General features: G+C 41.3%; 1 protein-coding gene and 1 long non-coding RNA gene across 3 annotated transcripts in view; both read right to left on the reverse strand.

Annotated features, from left to right (window-relative positions):
- The window catches only part of LOC139939130 (uncharacterized), a 257,440-nt gene that overhangs the window by 132,328 nt on the left and 106,706 nt on the right, over positions 1–18,406 (reverse strand). The window lies entirely within an intron of this gene.
- On the reverse strand, positions 1,094–15,795 carry LOC139938883 (uncharacterized). Of its 2 annotated transcripts, XR_011786228.1 has the most exons (4): positions 15,676–15,795; positions 6,505–6,765; positions 4,492–4,692; positions 1,094–3,890 (listed from the first exon to the last, which is right to left on the reverse strand). It is a non-coding gene; the product is annotated as an uncharacterized lncRNA (long non-coding RNA). The 2 variants fall into 2 exon arrangements; XR_011786227.1 differs by lacking the exons at positions 6,505–6,765; positions 15,676–15,795 and adding an exon at positions 6,225–6,418.

Raw genomic sequence — 18,406 nt, forward strand, 5'->3', positions numbered from 1 at the left:
CCTGTAGTTTCAGATTTGTTTTTAATAAACAAATTTAAGCTACCTTTATGATCAACAATTTCAGTCGAATTCCTGTTATTTTATGATGATATTGAAAAAAGTATCTTTGCAATCTTAAATTTTAGGGACTTTACTCACTTACCATGTTTGTGCATGATAAATTAAGCATTTTGAATTAATAAAAACAAAAAACAAAAATACTGGTTAAAATGAAATTGATTTATCTGACTTTAAGACCTGCTTAAATTACTGTTGTAGTTCTATAATTATTTTTTAACATCTCAGCTATATAATAATTTAATAATGTAGCTGTTCAGAAAGTGTTAACGATCATTTTGCAATACATGTGTAGCTCAATAAACCTGTGTTTAAAACCTGTGTTTAAAACCATTAAAAATAAAATAATATATGGTCCATGGCGTCATTGACTTCATTTACTTTATTCCCTAACTCTTTTATGCACAATGGGTGAATAGATGTACCCATCGCGCCATTCGTGCAAAATAATGGAGCGATTTAACAATAGCATGACGTCACAGGTGTGGGTTAAAGTAAAAGAACACCCATGATTCGAACCCACTACCTTTGGGTATGGAGTCGGGAGCCCTTCCACTGGGCCACTGCTCCTTCTTACTAATCATGTGTTCGAGTTTAATTTTAAACCATCGTATCAACAATTTTAAATTAAAAGTTAGTCAAAGAACACCCATTTTCTGGCTGCTGTGGTTCAGATTGCGGGGAGAAGAAGACCTTGGTGCTAGTGGCCAATGGGGAATAAGCCACTTCGGAATGTCAGTGGCGCATGTCTGTTACTGCTGACAACGTATTTTGTCTTTATTCCTTAACCTTTTGACAATACCCACTGGTATTGTCAAAAGGTTAAGGGAGATAGACAAAGTGTTGTCAAAAGGTTAAGGGAGATAGACAAAGTATTGCCAAAAGATAAAGGGAGATAGACAAAATGCGTTGTCAACAGTAACAGACATGCGCCACTGACATTCCGAAGTGGCTTATTGCAAGGAGGCTGCTAAATAAAATTGGCTTTTATCATAAGAAAAACATAAAATTATGTCCGCACACCATATTCACAGAATCAATGAACTTTGTTTATTTTATTACACAATCTCCACAGAACACTTTACAACAAGTGGACAACAACAAATAAATAAAAAAAGTGAAAATCATCAAAGACATTGAAATATGAAGAATTGTCGGGGGCATTCTTTGATCATTTGGCTCAAACAAATTTAAGCCCCTTCTGTTGCAGAGCAACAAAGAATCCATGCAAAATCATACATGCTTTTGACAAAACACACTCAAACAATTCGTCATTTCTCTATTTCAATTAGAAGGTCAGGATTAGTACTCAAAATCAAAATTTGTATTTTGTAAATTCATCTCAATTTTCAACAAATAATATTTATTAAAGCCTTTTAGAAATACATTGCTTTAAAATTTGGCTCTTTAGATAATGAATTTGCTTCAACAAAATGGCAGACAGTTCAAGAGGGTATAAACAGAAAACTAAACAATTTTCAGGTATATTTATGTGGGTCATTATTTACTAAATTTGAAACATCTTTCCAACCATATTCATTCTTTTATAGCAATATCTTTCTTGAGCACAAAACACTAAACCCAGATGATACATGTCCCTTTTGGCATGTGATGTAATTCAACATTCATAAATACCTCACACAGTTTTGCTATTCATATTTTTGATCTTCTGTGACTTTTGTGTCTCCCAGCTCTGTAACGTTCCTTTAAGTTTCACACTGTTGTGACTTAGGTGCCCCACTCAATTATACTTGTATTAGCAAAGTAATTTGTCAACAGTGTTTTCTGTATAACAGCTTTATAAATTTTGGCCCTGGTTGGACACATGTTTTAAATGTAGGGTATCAATATTTACACTAATGTGCCTCAAAACTGTGAGGTTTTCCAATTACTCTGTGAACTAAAATAGTCAGCCATTTTGGGGAGTCAAGCATTTGCTTCAACAAAATGACAGAATGTGATCAAGAGGGTAAACAGAAAACCAAACAATTTCCAGGTAGTGTGGATCAATCAATTTGAAACATATTAACAACAATCTTTTCATAGCAGGCACTTTCTAAAGCCACAAACAGCCAACATGTCCCTTTAAAGACACTGGACACTGTTGGTAATTTGTCTAAGATCAGTCTTCTCACTTGATGTATCTCAATATATGCATAAAATAACAAACCTGTGAAAATTTGAGATTAATCAGTCGTCAAAGTTGCGAGATACTAATAAGAGAAAAAACACCTTGTCACACGAAGTTGTGTGCATTCAGATGCTTGATTTCGAGACCTCAAATTATAAATCCGAGGTACCGAAGTCCAATTTGAGGAAAATTACTTCTTTCTCAGTCGTCAAAGTTGCGAGATAATAATGGAAGAAAAAACACCTTGTCACACGAAGTTGTGTGCATTCAGATGCTTGATTTCGAGACTTCAAATTCAAAATCTCAGGTACCGAAATCAAATTTGAGCAAAACTACTTCTTTCTTGAAAACAACAGCTATCAACAGCTCCCCATTACTAGTTACCAAGTAAGGTCATATGCTAATGATTATTTTGAGAATTAACCCACAGATAGTATCCACTGTCTTTCATGTTATGTAATATTTTGTTATTATCTGGTTGGAAACCTGTTTTGAAAGTACATGTAGTGTACAATGTATAATAATTTACACTATCAAAACTGTGGTTTTTTTTTTTTTTTTACTTCCTTTTTTTTTTCTTTCTTTAGTCAAAACTTCCATTTACTTGTGTACTTTTTAAATAGTCTGCCATTTTTTAGGAGTCTAGAATTTGCTTCAACAAAATGGCAGACTATGTCACTGCAATCCCATGCAAATACCATTTCAGGTTTATTTGTGTGGATCGTTAATTTCTAGTTTTAAAACCTACTTGCAACCACATCCACTTCATAGCAAGCACTTTCTAAAGCCAAAAACACCCAACTCAAAAACGAAGTGTCCCTTTAGGAGTGTCAGGCAACATTCAATTGTCAGGCTCAGTACTTGTTATTAAAACTGTCTTGCTAAAAATCATCACATCTCAAACTCAACAATTTCAATCACAATCAATGATTTCATTAATTTTATCTAAACATTTTGGAGACCTATTTTAGGCTATGGAAGAGTTTTTTATGACATAGACCTGGTTGGACAGAATAACTTTTAAAGTAGTGGAATAAAAGTAATGGATAATAAACTCATGTACTTCAAAACTGTGAGGTTTTCCATTTACTTTCTGAACTAAAACGGTTCAACATTTTGATGAGTCAAAAGTTTGCTTCAACAAACTTGTCGGTTGTGTTAGGTCAACAACACAAAAAGAAAAACCAAACAAGTTCCAGGTACAACATAATTGTGTGGATCATCATTTTCAAAAAAATTAAATAAAAAATAAAATCTTTCGGATGGCAGGCATTGAAGAGAAGCATAATAGGATGTTGACATGGGCTTTCAGTGATAGATGTTCATCCATGACTGCACTGAGATTTCTTGCTTCTGATGAGTGTATTAACTTTACATCTCCAACTATGATGAAAGTGATTTGGCTGTTTCAAAAATCTTGATGAAAAAAAACAAACAAACAAAAACCACTGTTTTTGCGGCAATTAGCATCTTGTTCGTAGTCGCCCATTGGTGAATGTCCTTCATGCATGCACTGAGTTTTGGGAGTGAAGTGTCAGTCCATGGCCGCATCAAGCTTAAAAAGTAACGGGGGGGGGGGGGGGGGGGGCACATTCCTCGAGTTGCCCTCCTCACCTGATCTCTTCTCTCCCAATGGGGATCCAAACCATGGCAAGTTTGCAGTCAATTCAGGAGCCATAACCTTGAAGATGTTATCAAAGTACTGCACAAATAAAAAATTCAAATAAGAAAAAATCACTTGTATAAAAAAAAATATTGGTTACCACAACTCAGTAGGTAATCAAGACTTTCCAACCATCAGAATTATTGTGGAAACATGCTGAACTTACTTATGTTTTTATAATAACAATCTACTACTCATACTACTCATACTTAACATCTCATTGAGCCGAATACAGGGATTAACAATAATGGCAACCTGTCCATTTGAAACTAAAGGGCAAAAGGTCAGGATTTCGGAATTACAAAATAACCCCCGGAAAAAGAAAGATTTAAAGCATAAATTCCAGTACCGTCTTTCTGTTTTTATTATAAGGTCAGGTCAGGTTTTCTATCAGACATAAAGAAAACCTGCCCCCATGGTTTTGTTGCATGTGGACTCCTTATGTTCTGGTTTTGCATTAACTCCTGTAAAGTTCTTTTCAAAACTACGCCAACTCACAGAAAGACTGTCATTATATGGTGTTACGTCAAACCTTCCAAGATTGTATTTCTGCCTTGTAAATTTTCAAGAAATCCCACATAACGATTATTTGTTTTTTTTTTTTATTTTTCATAAAACAGATACGCATGTCCTCTCTTACACGGGCGAATGAGCACTTCTTCTTATCCGGGATCCAGAAAGATAGGGAGTTTCAACAAACCCCTAGACCCAAATGCACCATCCGTGAAACCGGCTGCAATTGGCTCTTCTTCAGGTTGATGAAGTATCCAAGGCGTGACTGCATGTAACAGACTACATACAACGCTCTAGCAGCCTTTTGACTCGAGTCGCTTATCGAGCCCTGCAAGCAAACAAAAACAAACATTCTGCTGTTAGGAACAATACTTCGCCTCTCCACCACACTCTCCAATGAAACGGTCGACGATCCAAGCGTAGCTCGGTCCGGAGACTGACAACCGTTGGATGGAGCTGACCAGCTCGTCCTCCTCATTGGCCGAGTCGGTCGAGTCGGAGGGACGAGATGTCAACGAGGAACGGGATTCTGAACCGGCCTCATCACGGCGCCCGTGGTCGGACTCAAAGGCCGCCGACGGGTGCAGACTGATGCAAGGCGGGCCCCCCGGGGGGGGGGGGGGGGGGGTCCCATTGGGTGGTAGCCACACGCCCCTGAACGTACGGGTTAGCGGGCGGTTGTGAGGGGAGAATCTGGCGCACTGCTAGCCGTGTGGGGGAGTCCCCATTGGCCCAGTGCAAGCCACCCACGGCCGTGTTGACTATGGGGCACCAGTTCGGTGGCTAAGTCAGACGGGCCTTGTCCACCACCCTCGTGACGACCCGTAATTGAGGCCGCGAGGGTGTGAAAAGCTTCTAAAAATTCTTCCCTCGAGAGATCGGGTCCCCACCCTTTTGACGTTTGTCACGGTGGGGACAACCGGAGGTAGAGCCGCTTGAGCTGGGACTCGAGGGCGGGCTTTCTTGCCCTTTTTGGAGGGGCGTCCCCAAAGCAAAGTCCTATGTAGTATCGGAGGGCGGCTGCCGGGCGGGAATACCCAAGCAGCGGGTAAACCCTGAAGTGGAGGCCGACCTTTTGGAACGTAGCGATCCGACGGGGCCCCAGGGGGTCTGTACCCCGTTGCCAATCTGTTGGCAACCGCCAGCGCCCCGAGCCCGATAGCGCAGGCTGCCTGGTCAGGGCAGCGGTACAAAAGGCCATCCCTGGGCACCGCGGTACTTGCGTGTGCACTGTGGGGGGCCGGCTGCACCGAGCCGTGGAGAGGTAATTTCTCCGGCTGTGCATACCCTGTACATGTACTCAGCCCTGGGTGCACCGAGCCGTGGAGGGGTACCCCCTCTGGCTGTGCGTGCACCGCTGGCTGGCCTGGGATAGATGGGGCGAGCCTCGTAGTGGAGTCCAGCTTACCAACTCGTCCCTTCTTGGGTGTCACCCAGATACTAGGCAATTTTTTGGCCTTACCGGGGCGTTTCCCCTGCTGTCGGGGGGATCCAGGCAGAGACGGTGAGACCGTAGGTCCCCCGCTCGGCCGGTTACAGATCCGTCAGCCCCGGCAGCTGGCGATGGCTGAGGGGGCTGACTGGGAGATAGCTTTGGCGTCGACGTAATGTCACCGTCGCAATCCCCCAAGGACTTGGGCTGTCTCGGAGGGATGTAGGTCCCCCCAACGTCGACTAGCCCTGTCCTCCCCAATTTCTTATAACTCATATTTTATTAAATCTCACTTTAGAATTTCTCAACAACTCTACTAGAAATTCTCAACACTTACAGACTATCCTGCTATAGGATAGCTGCTAAACTACACTCTTATTATAGCTAAAAGGGGCAAAGAATCTACCCCAATACGGACAATCACTTACTTACGTCCGCTGCCTTTGCCGGCTAAGAGAAAGAGAGGCTGCCGACGTGGTGCGCATGTCACAGGGCGTTGGGGATAGGACTCTTGAGGGCGCTATTGTGTGTAAAACTCTTAGCTTTTTGCCTGCCGGCATAGGGAACAATGCAATTGTAGTATTCGCTCTACAGGTCAGTAGAGTGAAGTGTACTCATAAGTATGCACTCATAATGGGCTCTTCCACCAGGGGGACAACCTTAGCAAAGTATTTTTACTAATGTAATAATAATTCTTAGCAGTATTACCTGAGTGCCCCTTGTTGCTAGACAACATCTGAGCAGAACACAAACAGTTGAAGACGTTTTTGAACATTTCATTCTCCTATGCTTTCCAGGCCGTGTCTCTATCTGCAACTTGCCATCAAGCAATGATATCACTACAATAAAGCTTCATGGCATCAAATAGCACTTTAGGGGCTTGAGCCACTTAAGCTGCCATTGCATGAGGCCCTGATGGAATGCCTCCCTTCACATCTTCCAACACATCTGTCTCATTCCGAACGATTCCTGCAAGGGCATATAAAAAAAGAAATGGGGTTTGAACAAGGGCAAATTTACGGGAGCAGGACTTGCAAGTCCAGCTCCAGTCAATTTGCCTTGTTCAACCAACATTTTAAAGATCTACCCAGTCAGTTTCCTTTCTGGTTCCTTACTTAATGGGTAAAACAAGTGTACAAAACACAATGAAAAACCTAATAATGTCACAGGAATAGAACAGACCATGCAACCTACTAGCAGATTTGATAAAACAACTTTTTAATGATTTTTATGATGATATGAGACAAACCACTGTACTACACATGTCATTGGTTTGTAAATTTTTCTTTGTTAAACCCCCAAAACTTAAACATTACTGCGACAAACGCTCTGCTATCGAACAGTTAAACAAATCCATAATTTTTGTTTGCTTTTAACTTTTTAATTTTTAATTACTATAGTTTTACAGAATTTTTGGAATCCTTTTGTAGTTTGTAGTTTTTTTAATGGTTTAATTTAGGTAACAGCTGGACTTGCCTATTTTATATAATTTTGTTGTGGGTTTTAATTCAGAAATTTACTTTCAGTTTTGTTTTCTTATAGCTTTTTATTTAGCTGTTAAGCGATTTGGGGAATGTTTTGTTATTATTGTTATTGTTATAAATCCACAACTAATAGGGTTTACATCCACGCTATGTATTTGATCCATCAACAATTTAGCCTATATTAGTTGTGGATGACAGATCCAAAAAGAAAACTCTAGCGTAAGACGCTGTATTGTTTCAAGTTGAGCATTTTTTGTGCAGTAATTAAAGACAGCATCTCCTACACCTTGTTTTGCTCTATAAGCAAACTGATGGATCGATCTGTGGTTTGTGACAAATACATACCCTTAATAATCTGCTCAAAACACTTCATAGCAATTCCAAAGGGCCATGGTCAATAATTGTTCATAGCAACTTGTTTAGGCATTTTGGATATCAGAGTTGACCACAGAAGATATAAATACCTTCAGACCAATATCCAAAGACCATTGATACAGGCAGTGAAAAACTGGGACAAGTGTTAGAAGGTGTACACCTTTTCTTGGATGATCATGGCTTTGCAGAAATTGATGTATGCCAAAATCATCTCTGTAGCCTCATCAGTGTGGCAGATGTTTTAAAGACCTCTCAATCCCTATAGGCCTACTACAAGCATGCCATTAGAGTAGCCATTAGTTCTTACAAGTGTTTAAGATGGTTTTAATCATTGAACATACTTGGGTAGCAGTTGAAGGTGGTGTATACCTAGCCCTTCATCTTCAGGGACGGCCCCTTTTATTTAAAAAATGGGGCCAGTTCCCTGAACTTCTTCCATCCACTCCTCATGCCGGATTTCAATGCTGCATCTGAATAGCTCCCTCGGCACCCATCATGTCATCAAGGTAGCAGAACGACTCAACCATCTCAAACATGTCAAGAACGTGATGCTAGCAGCCTGAAGACTACCTTTCACGCAACTACATCACCTGGGAACCCATGTCCTACAAATGTTACACTGGACTGACTTTGCATCTACACCCTTCCCACACACACACCACACAGCCATGTACCAGAGCTCGTCATTGGTCCATTGATGATTCAACTAACCATCACTATGGTCTCCCCAGCCTTTATCTTCAGACCCTTAGTTTCCAGACAAGCTCTCCATGCTACAGGTTTTGCCTGTAAGTACTCTTTTGTCCCTGCTTGATGATAGTTTTTTCACACTCCTTGCACATTTCCATAGCATTTGTCAAGCATCTGTTCCGTTACCAAAAAAAACAAACACTAGGCACAAAGATCGAAAATGAAGAAAAAACAAACAATCATCTAGGGTTGACCAAAGATCCGAGGGCAGGATGATGCAGAGGGCTAAGATGACGTATGTGGGTTTCTGATTTTCTGATGGCTTAGGGACTAAATAAAAAAAATAAAAAAAAAACAGGTTGGAGATTTTGCATTCAATGTCTGGCATGGGGTTTCTCGGTAGGTGTCCGCAAGTGTCAGTCGGTGCTTGTAAGTGTTGTAAGTGAGTTAGGGTTAGAGTAACGTTTAGAGTAAGGGTTAAAGGGTTAGGTTGAGGATTAAGGCGAATGTGAGAGTGAGGGATAGGTTTATAGTTAAGTTTAGGCAGACACCTACCTAGAAAACCCATCACAGACATCAAATGCAACACCACTTACTTTAAAGAAAAATCACCTCAGTCAATCTAACATTTTTGTCAGTTTTGACACAGTCTCTCTCGTCCCAACATACCCAAGTAAGAAGCATGTCTCAACACCAAACAACGCCTACAAGTGGATCCTTTCATGACAGACAGCACAAGCCTCACTAATAACCTGTGTGTTTTTATCCAACTGGGTCGGCATTGGATCTCCTCTATTCCTGGTCCTGGCAATTTGCTCATACATGTATGAACTCTGTTCCAACTGCCAACTGGATTCCATCAAGAATGTTGATCTTCGCCTCTGCTCTTCTATGTTGATGATACCTTTGAGGTGTGACCCAGCTGCAAGGCAGTTCCTCCAACACCTAATAAACCAGCAGCCACTGATCAAATTCACCATGGAACAAGAAGAACAACACCATGTCTTTTCCTAGATGTTTAAGTCACCAGACAAGCAGATAGCACCCTTGTCCAAACAGTAAACTACACCGGAAGCAGACACAATGACTGATTTCCATACAACCCTTCATTCCATTATCTACACTTCAAGTCTGCCATCCACAACACTTGAACCCACTGTCCCATCAACACCTAGATAGCTTGTAGCACCACTTCACCACATCAAGATACCACTGCAACTACACCAATATAGAGCAGCATGCGGAGGAGGAAGCACTGCCGTCAAGAGCCTCACTGATGGAACCGCCGTCGCGCTCCTGTAGATTGGTAAAATTCCAGCTCCTGTTTCCATTACTGTGTAGCGTGCAGTGGAAGCAGCACTGCTGTCTTGACCCAGGACGGTGCGCAGCCCGTTTTCCAGATAATGTAGGGCCGCCACCATCATATCAGCCAGAACTGCCGAGTCCTCATAGCCGGCCAGTGTGAGGTATCCGGACAAGAGAAGCAAGAAGGACGATGTGCGCATGCCGAAGCGAGACCCCAAGTCCATTTTCCTGATTACCTCCTCCATTTTCCCACACACTTTGTTGGCAAACGGAAAGTTATGGGAAGTCGACCCCCTGTCCGCAGCCAGTTTGTCTGACGCAGAGTCCAGCAGAACTTGGGTCGAAAAATATTTATCAAAATCCCAGGCAGGGAACCGACAATATGAATCAGCCCACTTGGGGTAAGCAATCCAAGAAGAAGCTGACATAATGCCCTCAATAAGATCAGTACATACGCACACGGAGCAGAGCCTGTCCTCCTCTTAAACGATCGCCGTTCAACAGGGGAGTCATTCGTTTTCTCGGCCGGAAGGTCCAGCACCCGGGCCATGTCCCTCTGGACAAGACGCAGTTCAGCAATTGAGAGCCGTTGAACACTTGAGCCCAACTCGTCCTCTTCGGGGGATGAGTTGCTTTGTGGTGGAATCCACGTGGTTGGTGATGGCGGGGTACCCTGAGCCATGTGGAGGAGGAAGCTCTCCGGCTTCAGAAACCCCAAAGCGGTGCTGGGAGAGCGGACGGTGCACTCCGGAATGGAGCCACTCTTTGCACTGCCTCTCTTGGTCGTTGCCCTGGCACCAGTGTTTTGGCCTTGCCGGGGCGTTTGACCTTCAATTGGGTTAACCCAAGCATGCTGACAGAAGAGGGGATCGAAAGCATCCTCTCTTTGATCGGTGGGTCAAACAACTGATGCAGCCGAAAGAAACTGCTGGGCCGGTAGAAGGGCTGCGAGCCAGGCGACGGAGTGTCGCGAGTGCAGCCCTCCGAGAGCTCTGACTGTCCCCCAGGAACGGACAGTCGAAGCCCACCCCAATTTCTTTACACTACTCATAATTTAACTCATAGAAATCGAACTATATGTTTCTCAAACTCTCTACAACAACTATAAGTCTACAACTTCTAGTCTTTAGGAAAGCTCTTGCAGCAAAGGATAAGGCGCTCTTATTTTATCACAAAAACGGTGAACTATTGGACACAGATTTATTACGTCCTTACCCACTCGCGGCTAATAGAAAAGAGGACGACTACGTGGCAGGCATGTCGCGGGATATTGTGGGTAGGACGGTGCAGGGCGCTATTGTGTGTGTGTGTGAGAGTGAAAGTTTTAGCATTATTGCCTCACGGCATAGGGAACATGCAAATTAGTAATTAGACTCTACCGGTATGTACAGTGAAGTAGACTCAAGTTGTTTTATTTAGCCAAACAAATACTTCAAGACCACTAGTGCCCGATAAAACCCATAAGCAGCATGAATGGATCAGTGCGAATGAGGAGAACTTGTGGTTTGAGAGTTTCTTTCACAATCATTGCCAGAAGTGTAATTAGTAGGCCTATAGAGAAATTATTTTAAGAAGTAAATTAGTAAAATGAGGTACAGAGGAAATCCCATGGGGACACAGCGGTTTGCTCATAAAACTGTTTTTTATTTCTTTATTCTTTTTGTTATTTATTTATTTATTGACTTGCTTGTTAATTTATTGTAATTAATTTAGTTATTTAATTTTTTATTTTTATTTATCAATAAGTATCTCTTTATATTTATCTATTCATTTATCTATAAATATCTCTTGATGGGTGGAAGGAAAATCAGGATTATGTATCTTGGGTTCACTGAAGAAACAAGGGTAGGAGGATGCACAGGTCTTAAAATGACAGTATATGGGTGTGCGATGGCTTGAGCCTGACGGAAAGATCAGAGCTGCTTGGTGATTCTGCATTCAATGACAGGAATAGAAGAGGTGGACAGGACAACAGTCCACAATCAACCACAACCCTAACTCTAACCCTACCTCAAGTCCACATCCTGATCCTGCAAACCTAAAAAACACTAAGCTACCAAGACACAACCAAAACAAACTAATGCCACCATCTAAGCTATACCTCAAGACTAATCAATCTGTATCATGTCGGCCACTGTTGTCATATCCATCACAACTAGGACCACGAGGTGACTGACATTCTGTCGACCAACACTAACAGACGCCTACCAAGAAACCCTATTCCCACCACAAAAATGCAAGATCACCAGGCAAGCCATCACCACAACTATATCTACTTTCATCCCAAGCCCTTTGCATCCTCCTGCCCTTGTTTCTTCGATCAACCCAAGATACACAATCCTGATGTTCCCCTCTGCCCCATCATGGCATCCAGGGGCTTACCAACCTCTAACATGGCTAGACATATCACCAAGATCCTCCACCCATTTCTCATTGTATTTTATACCTTTTTTTATTTACAGGTTGCATTTAAAATAGGAAATCTGTTGTGTATCTTGGGTAACTACATGTTTTTTTACTATATGTTTGATTGATTATATTCTGTTTACTTGTACTTGTACCTTTATTGTTTTATGATCATATTTTTGGGATGTTATTTTTCACCTTCTAATGATTTTGCTTTTTGTGGTTACATGATAGTTTTAATTGTTGTAAAGCGCTTGAGGTCATTTTTAATGGATTTGGCGCTTTATAAAATATGTTTAATTTTTACTTATTATCTATACTATTAAAAGCGTAACCTGCGCCATCTTGGATTGAAAATTAGAAGGTCCAGTGGTATGGCATCCTTGTGGAATCCAACACGGTTGTTTGTGTGGAATTCAATACGTTTGTGTGGTTTCAGACGTCGGGTTGCAAGTCTGCAAAACCCGGATCCAAACTCACACTTACAAGTCATGTGATTGGAGGAAGTTTGGGCGGCGACCGTGCGTCAACCACTGGTCGATGTTGTTACCAGACTTCCTAGAAATCTTTCTGACAGGTGACTCATTGGACAGTGTTTCGCAGATGGTGCTCCGGATTGGTTCATTCATTGCCCCTTGACCGCCCACCCGCCATTCGATCCGCCCTTTTTGGTCAGGTTACTTTCGTGTTGTACTAAGCATGGTTCTCCGGATTGGTTCATTCATTGTCGCGCAGGGTCGAAAGGGTCGAAGAGGCTGGGTGCCAGGACAAACCCGAAACAATCTCACGAATTTGACCGAATTTGCATTGAATGGATGAAGTACCGTAGATTGATGTTTCGCAGGCGACCATGTGTCAACCACTGGTCGACGTTGTTATCAGACTAACTAGAAATCCTTCTGCGGGTGACTCATTTGTTGAAAAGATTAAATGGATAATATTTATAAAAAAGCATTCACTTCCAAACGGCGTGAGAATTATCATGATGAACAAGGTTGGGATCAAACGGAAGCTTAATAATTTGGAAACATTGGGTAGGGCCGGCTATAGGTTGGAAGGTGTCTAAGGGAACTTTACAATTAATAACATTTTGGGGTTGGAGGGGGGGGGGCCTTACACAAAGAGCCATTCTGGTCAGTGTATTGTGAGTGGTGTGTTGTCTGGTTTGAGACAGGCCACCTGTTGCTTGGTGAAGAAGGTCGCCGTGGGACCACTTTAGGTTGACAGTGGGTGGCGACCTTGGACCTTTTGCCAGTAAACTCAAATGGGTACATGAATTACGTTTTAGAATACGGTCTGTTCATGGAGGTATAATGTTGCAGTTTCAGAGTTTAACCATGGAGGTAGAATTGTGAAACCATTCCTTACTCTATGGTGAAACTTATACACGTACGTCAAAGGCATGTTTTGAAGCTGTAAAAAAAGAACTTTGCTTTGCATTTGGTCAAAGTTGTTAAGCAAAACGACATTAAGTTTCCTTTTGAATAAGTCCATTCACAAAATTGGTTAGAGCAGTGTGTCGGTCAGGTCTCAGAATGTACATTTTGCCAAATCCATTTTGAAGCCTAATTTAGCCATCGGCCCGTCGGGTTGGTTACTCATGGAGATAATATTAACAAAAGAGACCTCGTGCGGCTGAATGGGGTACATTTTTAGGAGTTTGTCTATTGACCCAAACTGGACGTAACAAACCTTAAACATGACTTGACATGCTTTCTGAAAGTGAAATAAGTTAGAGAAAATGGAGTGGGGACGAGTTTATCGTTTTTATTTAGTTTGTACGATATAGGGTTCCAGAGATATGGGATGTATGGAGGTTTGTTCCTAGAGCAGCGTGAACATGAACGCGGTCAGAAATTGTGTCGTTTGTCGTTCAAATTTCGCGAGATGCAATAAGCCCAAAGTGACAATAAAAAAATAGAAAAAAACCAGACCTCCCAAGTCTCACGCATTAGGAGTGAGACTCACGCATTTGGGCTCTGTCTCACGCTCACACGCACATCAACCATTATTGGGGCGAGATCGGGGAAAAAAAATTAACGACATTTTTTGTACAAAATTTGTACAAACAGAGCGCAAATATGCAGATTGCGCACGCTTTTGCTCATCCAGTAGGTTCAGCTCAAATTCGGCAGAGCGCAAAACGCTTATTGCGCACAAGTTTGTTCCGATTCTTTTAGCAAATTCGTTGAAATGCGCTCCACTAGCGAAGACACAACAGGCAGAAGAAGTGAGCGATTGATTTTGGACATCATTTTTAGTCTATTTTTTTCAAGTTTGGAAGGATATAATCTGACACAATCGAACCTCCACATTAACCATCAACATCTCCTGTGTACCTCAAGTGAGTTTTAATTATTCTGAGGAGGCTTTTGATGCATTTTGAAACACCTTTTGTCCACATTCACATTGTTTTATTTATTGATAAAAAAAAAAGTTGGGCGGCGATTTAAAAAGGCCTTCTTAAACTGGCAATTTTTTTTCCGGGGGGATGGGGGTTGAGCTTTGAAAAATCTCACACATAGCTGGCCTCTGGACTTGGCATCTCTGCCTGCAAAACACTTTTTTGACGTTCACGTTAAGTGCTCCCGTTATACATGCAGCCTATTGACCAGAAAGTTTACAAGACCAATTCAGATGAGAATAAACTAAAAAGAGGCCTACGCTCTTACCGCCCCCGCCCCCCCCCCCGAAAAAAAGGAAAAAAAAACAGTAGATAAATTAGATTTGTGGCACACAGCATGTTCCAAAAACTCGCTTTACTTATAGTGCTGTAGCAACGCTATGTATCGTGGGACGTAAAAATGTCATTTTTGACGAAATTTTTAAAAAGGAAATCAAGCATTATGAATGTATATTGAGTGTGTGGAGAAAGTTTTGGTAGTGTAGTACAAAAGAAACTTTAGTTATTGCTGGCTAACGGTCAGTTTCACCTATCAACGCTGATTTGAAAAACGTGTAACGTTAAGGAGGCCCAACTTATTAGACCCCTATAAGGCTCACGGGGGAGCCTTATAGTTTCTAGATGCATAAGGTACGTGACACGAGGTGGGTACAGCCACTGCAAGTAGTGGTGGACGTGCGAAATAGCTTCATTTTGGGTTAGAATTATGACGCCATGCATAAATATTGAGTGAGGCGTATAACACCCTCACCCACATTTCGAAATATTTGTGTAAAGGATTTTTATATCCTAGCGGGGTGCCGCGCGAAGCGCGGCATCCCGCTAGTTACTATTATGAGCAAACTGCTGGGTCGCAATGGTATCTCGTCTATTCCTATTTTACATTTTTAAAGTACCATTTCTATAAATCAATTACTTTTGTTTGATATACACGTTTCTAGTGGGTTTCATTCTGGTATTCCTTACACACTTGATCCTTGATACTGCGTAGTAATTGCATGGTCCATTCTAAAAACATCACTGAAATATACGCAAACAATGAAAATGGGCAATTCCTCTTGGAAGGACACAAAAAGTGTCGCTGCATGACTTATGCAGAATCATTTACAAATTTCAACGCTGTTTGTGATAACATAAGAAGTAACATTTGGCACTGTGCTTTCACAAACAAGTGCCTTTGCATAGATTTACAAAATTGATGCAATCTGTACTGACCTGATTCCATTCTTCTTCTTGCAAGCTTGAGTGTAGATCCGACCTTGACACAAACATTGATAATGCTTGATTTCCGATCAAACAAGAAGCTGTAAAGTCATGCATCTTGGTAAAGTTCCACATCTGGAAATAAAGTGAGAACTTTAATTGAATGGCAAGTTGTGATTTTAAATTTCTGTGATGAACAAACAGAGGCATGAGAACCACAATGAGAGATAAACATAAGTATGCACTCATAATGGGCTCTTTCACCAGGGGGACAACCTTAGCAAAGTATTTTTACTAATGTAATAATAATTCTAAGCAGTTTTACCTGAGTGCGCCTTGTTGCTAGACAACATCTGAGCAGAATACACACAGTTGAAGACGTTTTGAACATCTCATTCTCCTATGCTTTCCAGGCCGTGTCTCTATCTGCAACTTGCCATCAAGCAATGATATCACTACAATAAAGCTTCATGGCATCAAATAGCACTTTAGGGGCTTGAGCCACTTAAGCTGCCATTGCATGAGGCCCTGATGGAATGCCTCCCTTCACATCTTCCAACACATCTGTTGTCTCATTCCGAACGATTCCTGCAAGGGCATATAAAAAAAGAAATGGGGTTTGAACAAGGACAAATTTACGGGAGCAGGACTTGCAAGTCCAGCTCCAGTCAATTTGCCTTGTTCAACCAACATTTTAAAGATCTACCCAGTCAGTTTCCTTTCTGGTTCCTTACTTAATGGGTAAAACAAGTGTACAAAACACAATGAAAAACCTAATAATGTCACAGGAATAGAACAGACCATGCAACCTACTAGCAGATTTGATAATACCATTTTTTAATGATTTTTATGATGTTATGAGACAAACCACTGTACCACACAGGTCATTGGTTCGTAAATTTTTCTTTGTTAAACCCCCAAAACTTAAACATTACTGCGACAAACGCTCTGCTATCGAACAGTTAAACAAATCCATAATCTTTTTCGCTTTTAACTTTTTAATTTTTAATTACTATAGTTTTACAGAATTTTTGGAATCCTTTTGTAGTTTGTAGTTTTTTTAATGGTTTAATTTAGGTAACAGCTGGACTTGCCTATTTTATATAATTTTGTTGTGAGTTTTAATTCGGAAATTTACTTTCAGTTTTGTTTTCTTATAGCTTTTTATTTTGCTGTTAAGCGATTTGGGGAATGTTTTGTTATTATTGTTATTGTTATAAATCCACAACTAATAGGGTTTACATCCACGCTATGCATTTGATCCATCAACAATTTAGCCTATATTAATTGCGGATGACAGATCCAAAAAGAAAACTCTAGCGTAAGACGTTGTATAGTTTCAAGATGAGCATATTTTTTGTGCGGTAAAGTAAAGACAGCATCTCCTACACCTTGTTTTGCTCTATAAGCAAACTGATGGATCGATCTTTGGTTGTGACAAATACATGCATTTAAAGGAACACGTTGCCTTGGATCGGACGAGTTGGTCTATGAAAAGCGTTTGAAACCGTTTGTTATGAAATGCATATGGTTAGAAAGATGTTTTAAAAGAGGAATACAATGATCCACACAAGTAGCACTCAACATTGTACGGTTTTCATTTTACGTCGCGGACTAACACGGTCGGCCATTTATGGGAGTCAAGTTTTTGACCCCCATAAATGGCCGACCGTGTTTGTCGACGAGCTAACACGAAAACCACGCAATTTCGAGGCATATTTGTGTAGATCATTGTATTCTACTTTTACAACATCTTTCTAACCATACCGATTTTATAACAAACGGTTATAGAACGCTTTTCAAAGACCAACTCGACCGATCCAAGGCAACGTGTTCCTTTAATAATCTGCTCAAAACACTTCATAGGAATTCCAAAGGGCCAGGGTCAATAATTGTTCATAGAAACTTGTTTGGGCATTTTGGATATCAGAGTTGACCATAGAAGATATAAATACCTTCAGACCAATATCCAAAGAACATTGATATAGGGAGTGAAAAACTGGGGCAAGTGTTAGAAAGTGTACACCTTTTCTGGGATGATCATGGCTTTGCAGAAATTGATGTATGCCAAAATCATCTCTGTAGCCTCATCAGTGTGGCAGATGTTTTAAAGACCTCTCAATCCCTATAGGCCTACTACAAGCATGCCATTAGAGTAGCCATTAGTTCTTACAAGTGTTTAAGATGGTTTTAATCATTGAACATACTTAGGTAGCAGTTGAAGGTGGTGTATACCTAGCCCTTCATCTTCAGGGACGGCCCCTTTTATTTAAAAAATGGGGCCAGTTCCCTGAACTTCTTCCATCCACTCCTCATGCCGGATTTCAATGCTGCATCTGAATAGCTCCCTCGGCACCCATCATGTCATCAAGGTAGCAGAACGACTCAACCATCTCAAACATGTCAAGAACATGATGCTAGCAGCCTGAAGACTACCTTTCACGCAACTACATCACCTGTGAACCCATGTCCTACAAATGTTACACTGGACTGACTTTGCAGCTACACCCTTCCCACACACACACCACACAGCCATGTACCAGAGCTCGTCATTGGTCCATTGATGATTCAACTAACCATCACTATGGTCTCCCCAGCCTTTATCTTCAGACCCTTAGTTTCCAGACAAGCTCTCCATGCTACAGGTTTTGCCTGTAAGTACTCTTTTGTCCCTGCTTGATGATAGTTTTTTCACACTCCTTGCACATTTCCATAGCATTTGTCAAGCATCTGTTCCGTTACC

This window comes from Asterias amurensis, chromosome 6 (assembly GCF_032118995.1).
Source record: "Asterias amurensis chromosome 6, ASM3211899v1".
NCBI lineage: Eukaryota > Metazoa > Echinodermata > Asteroidea > Forcipulatida > Asteriidae > Asterias > Asterias amurensis.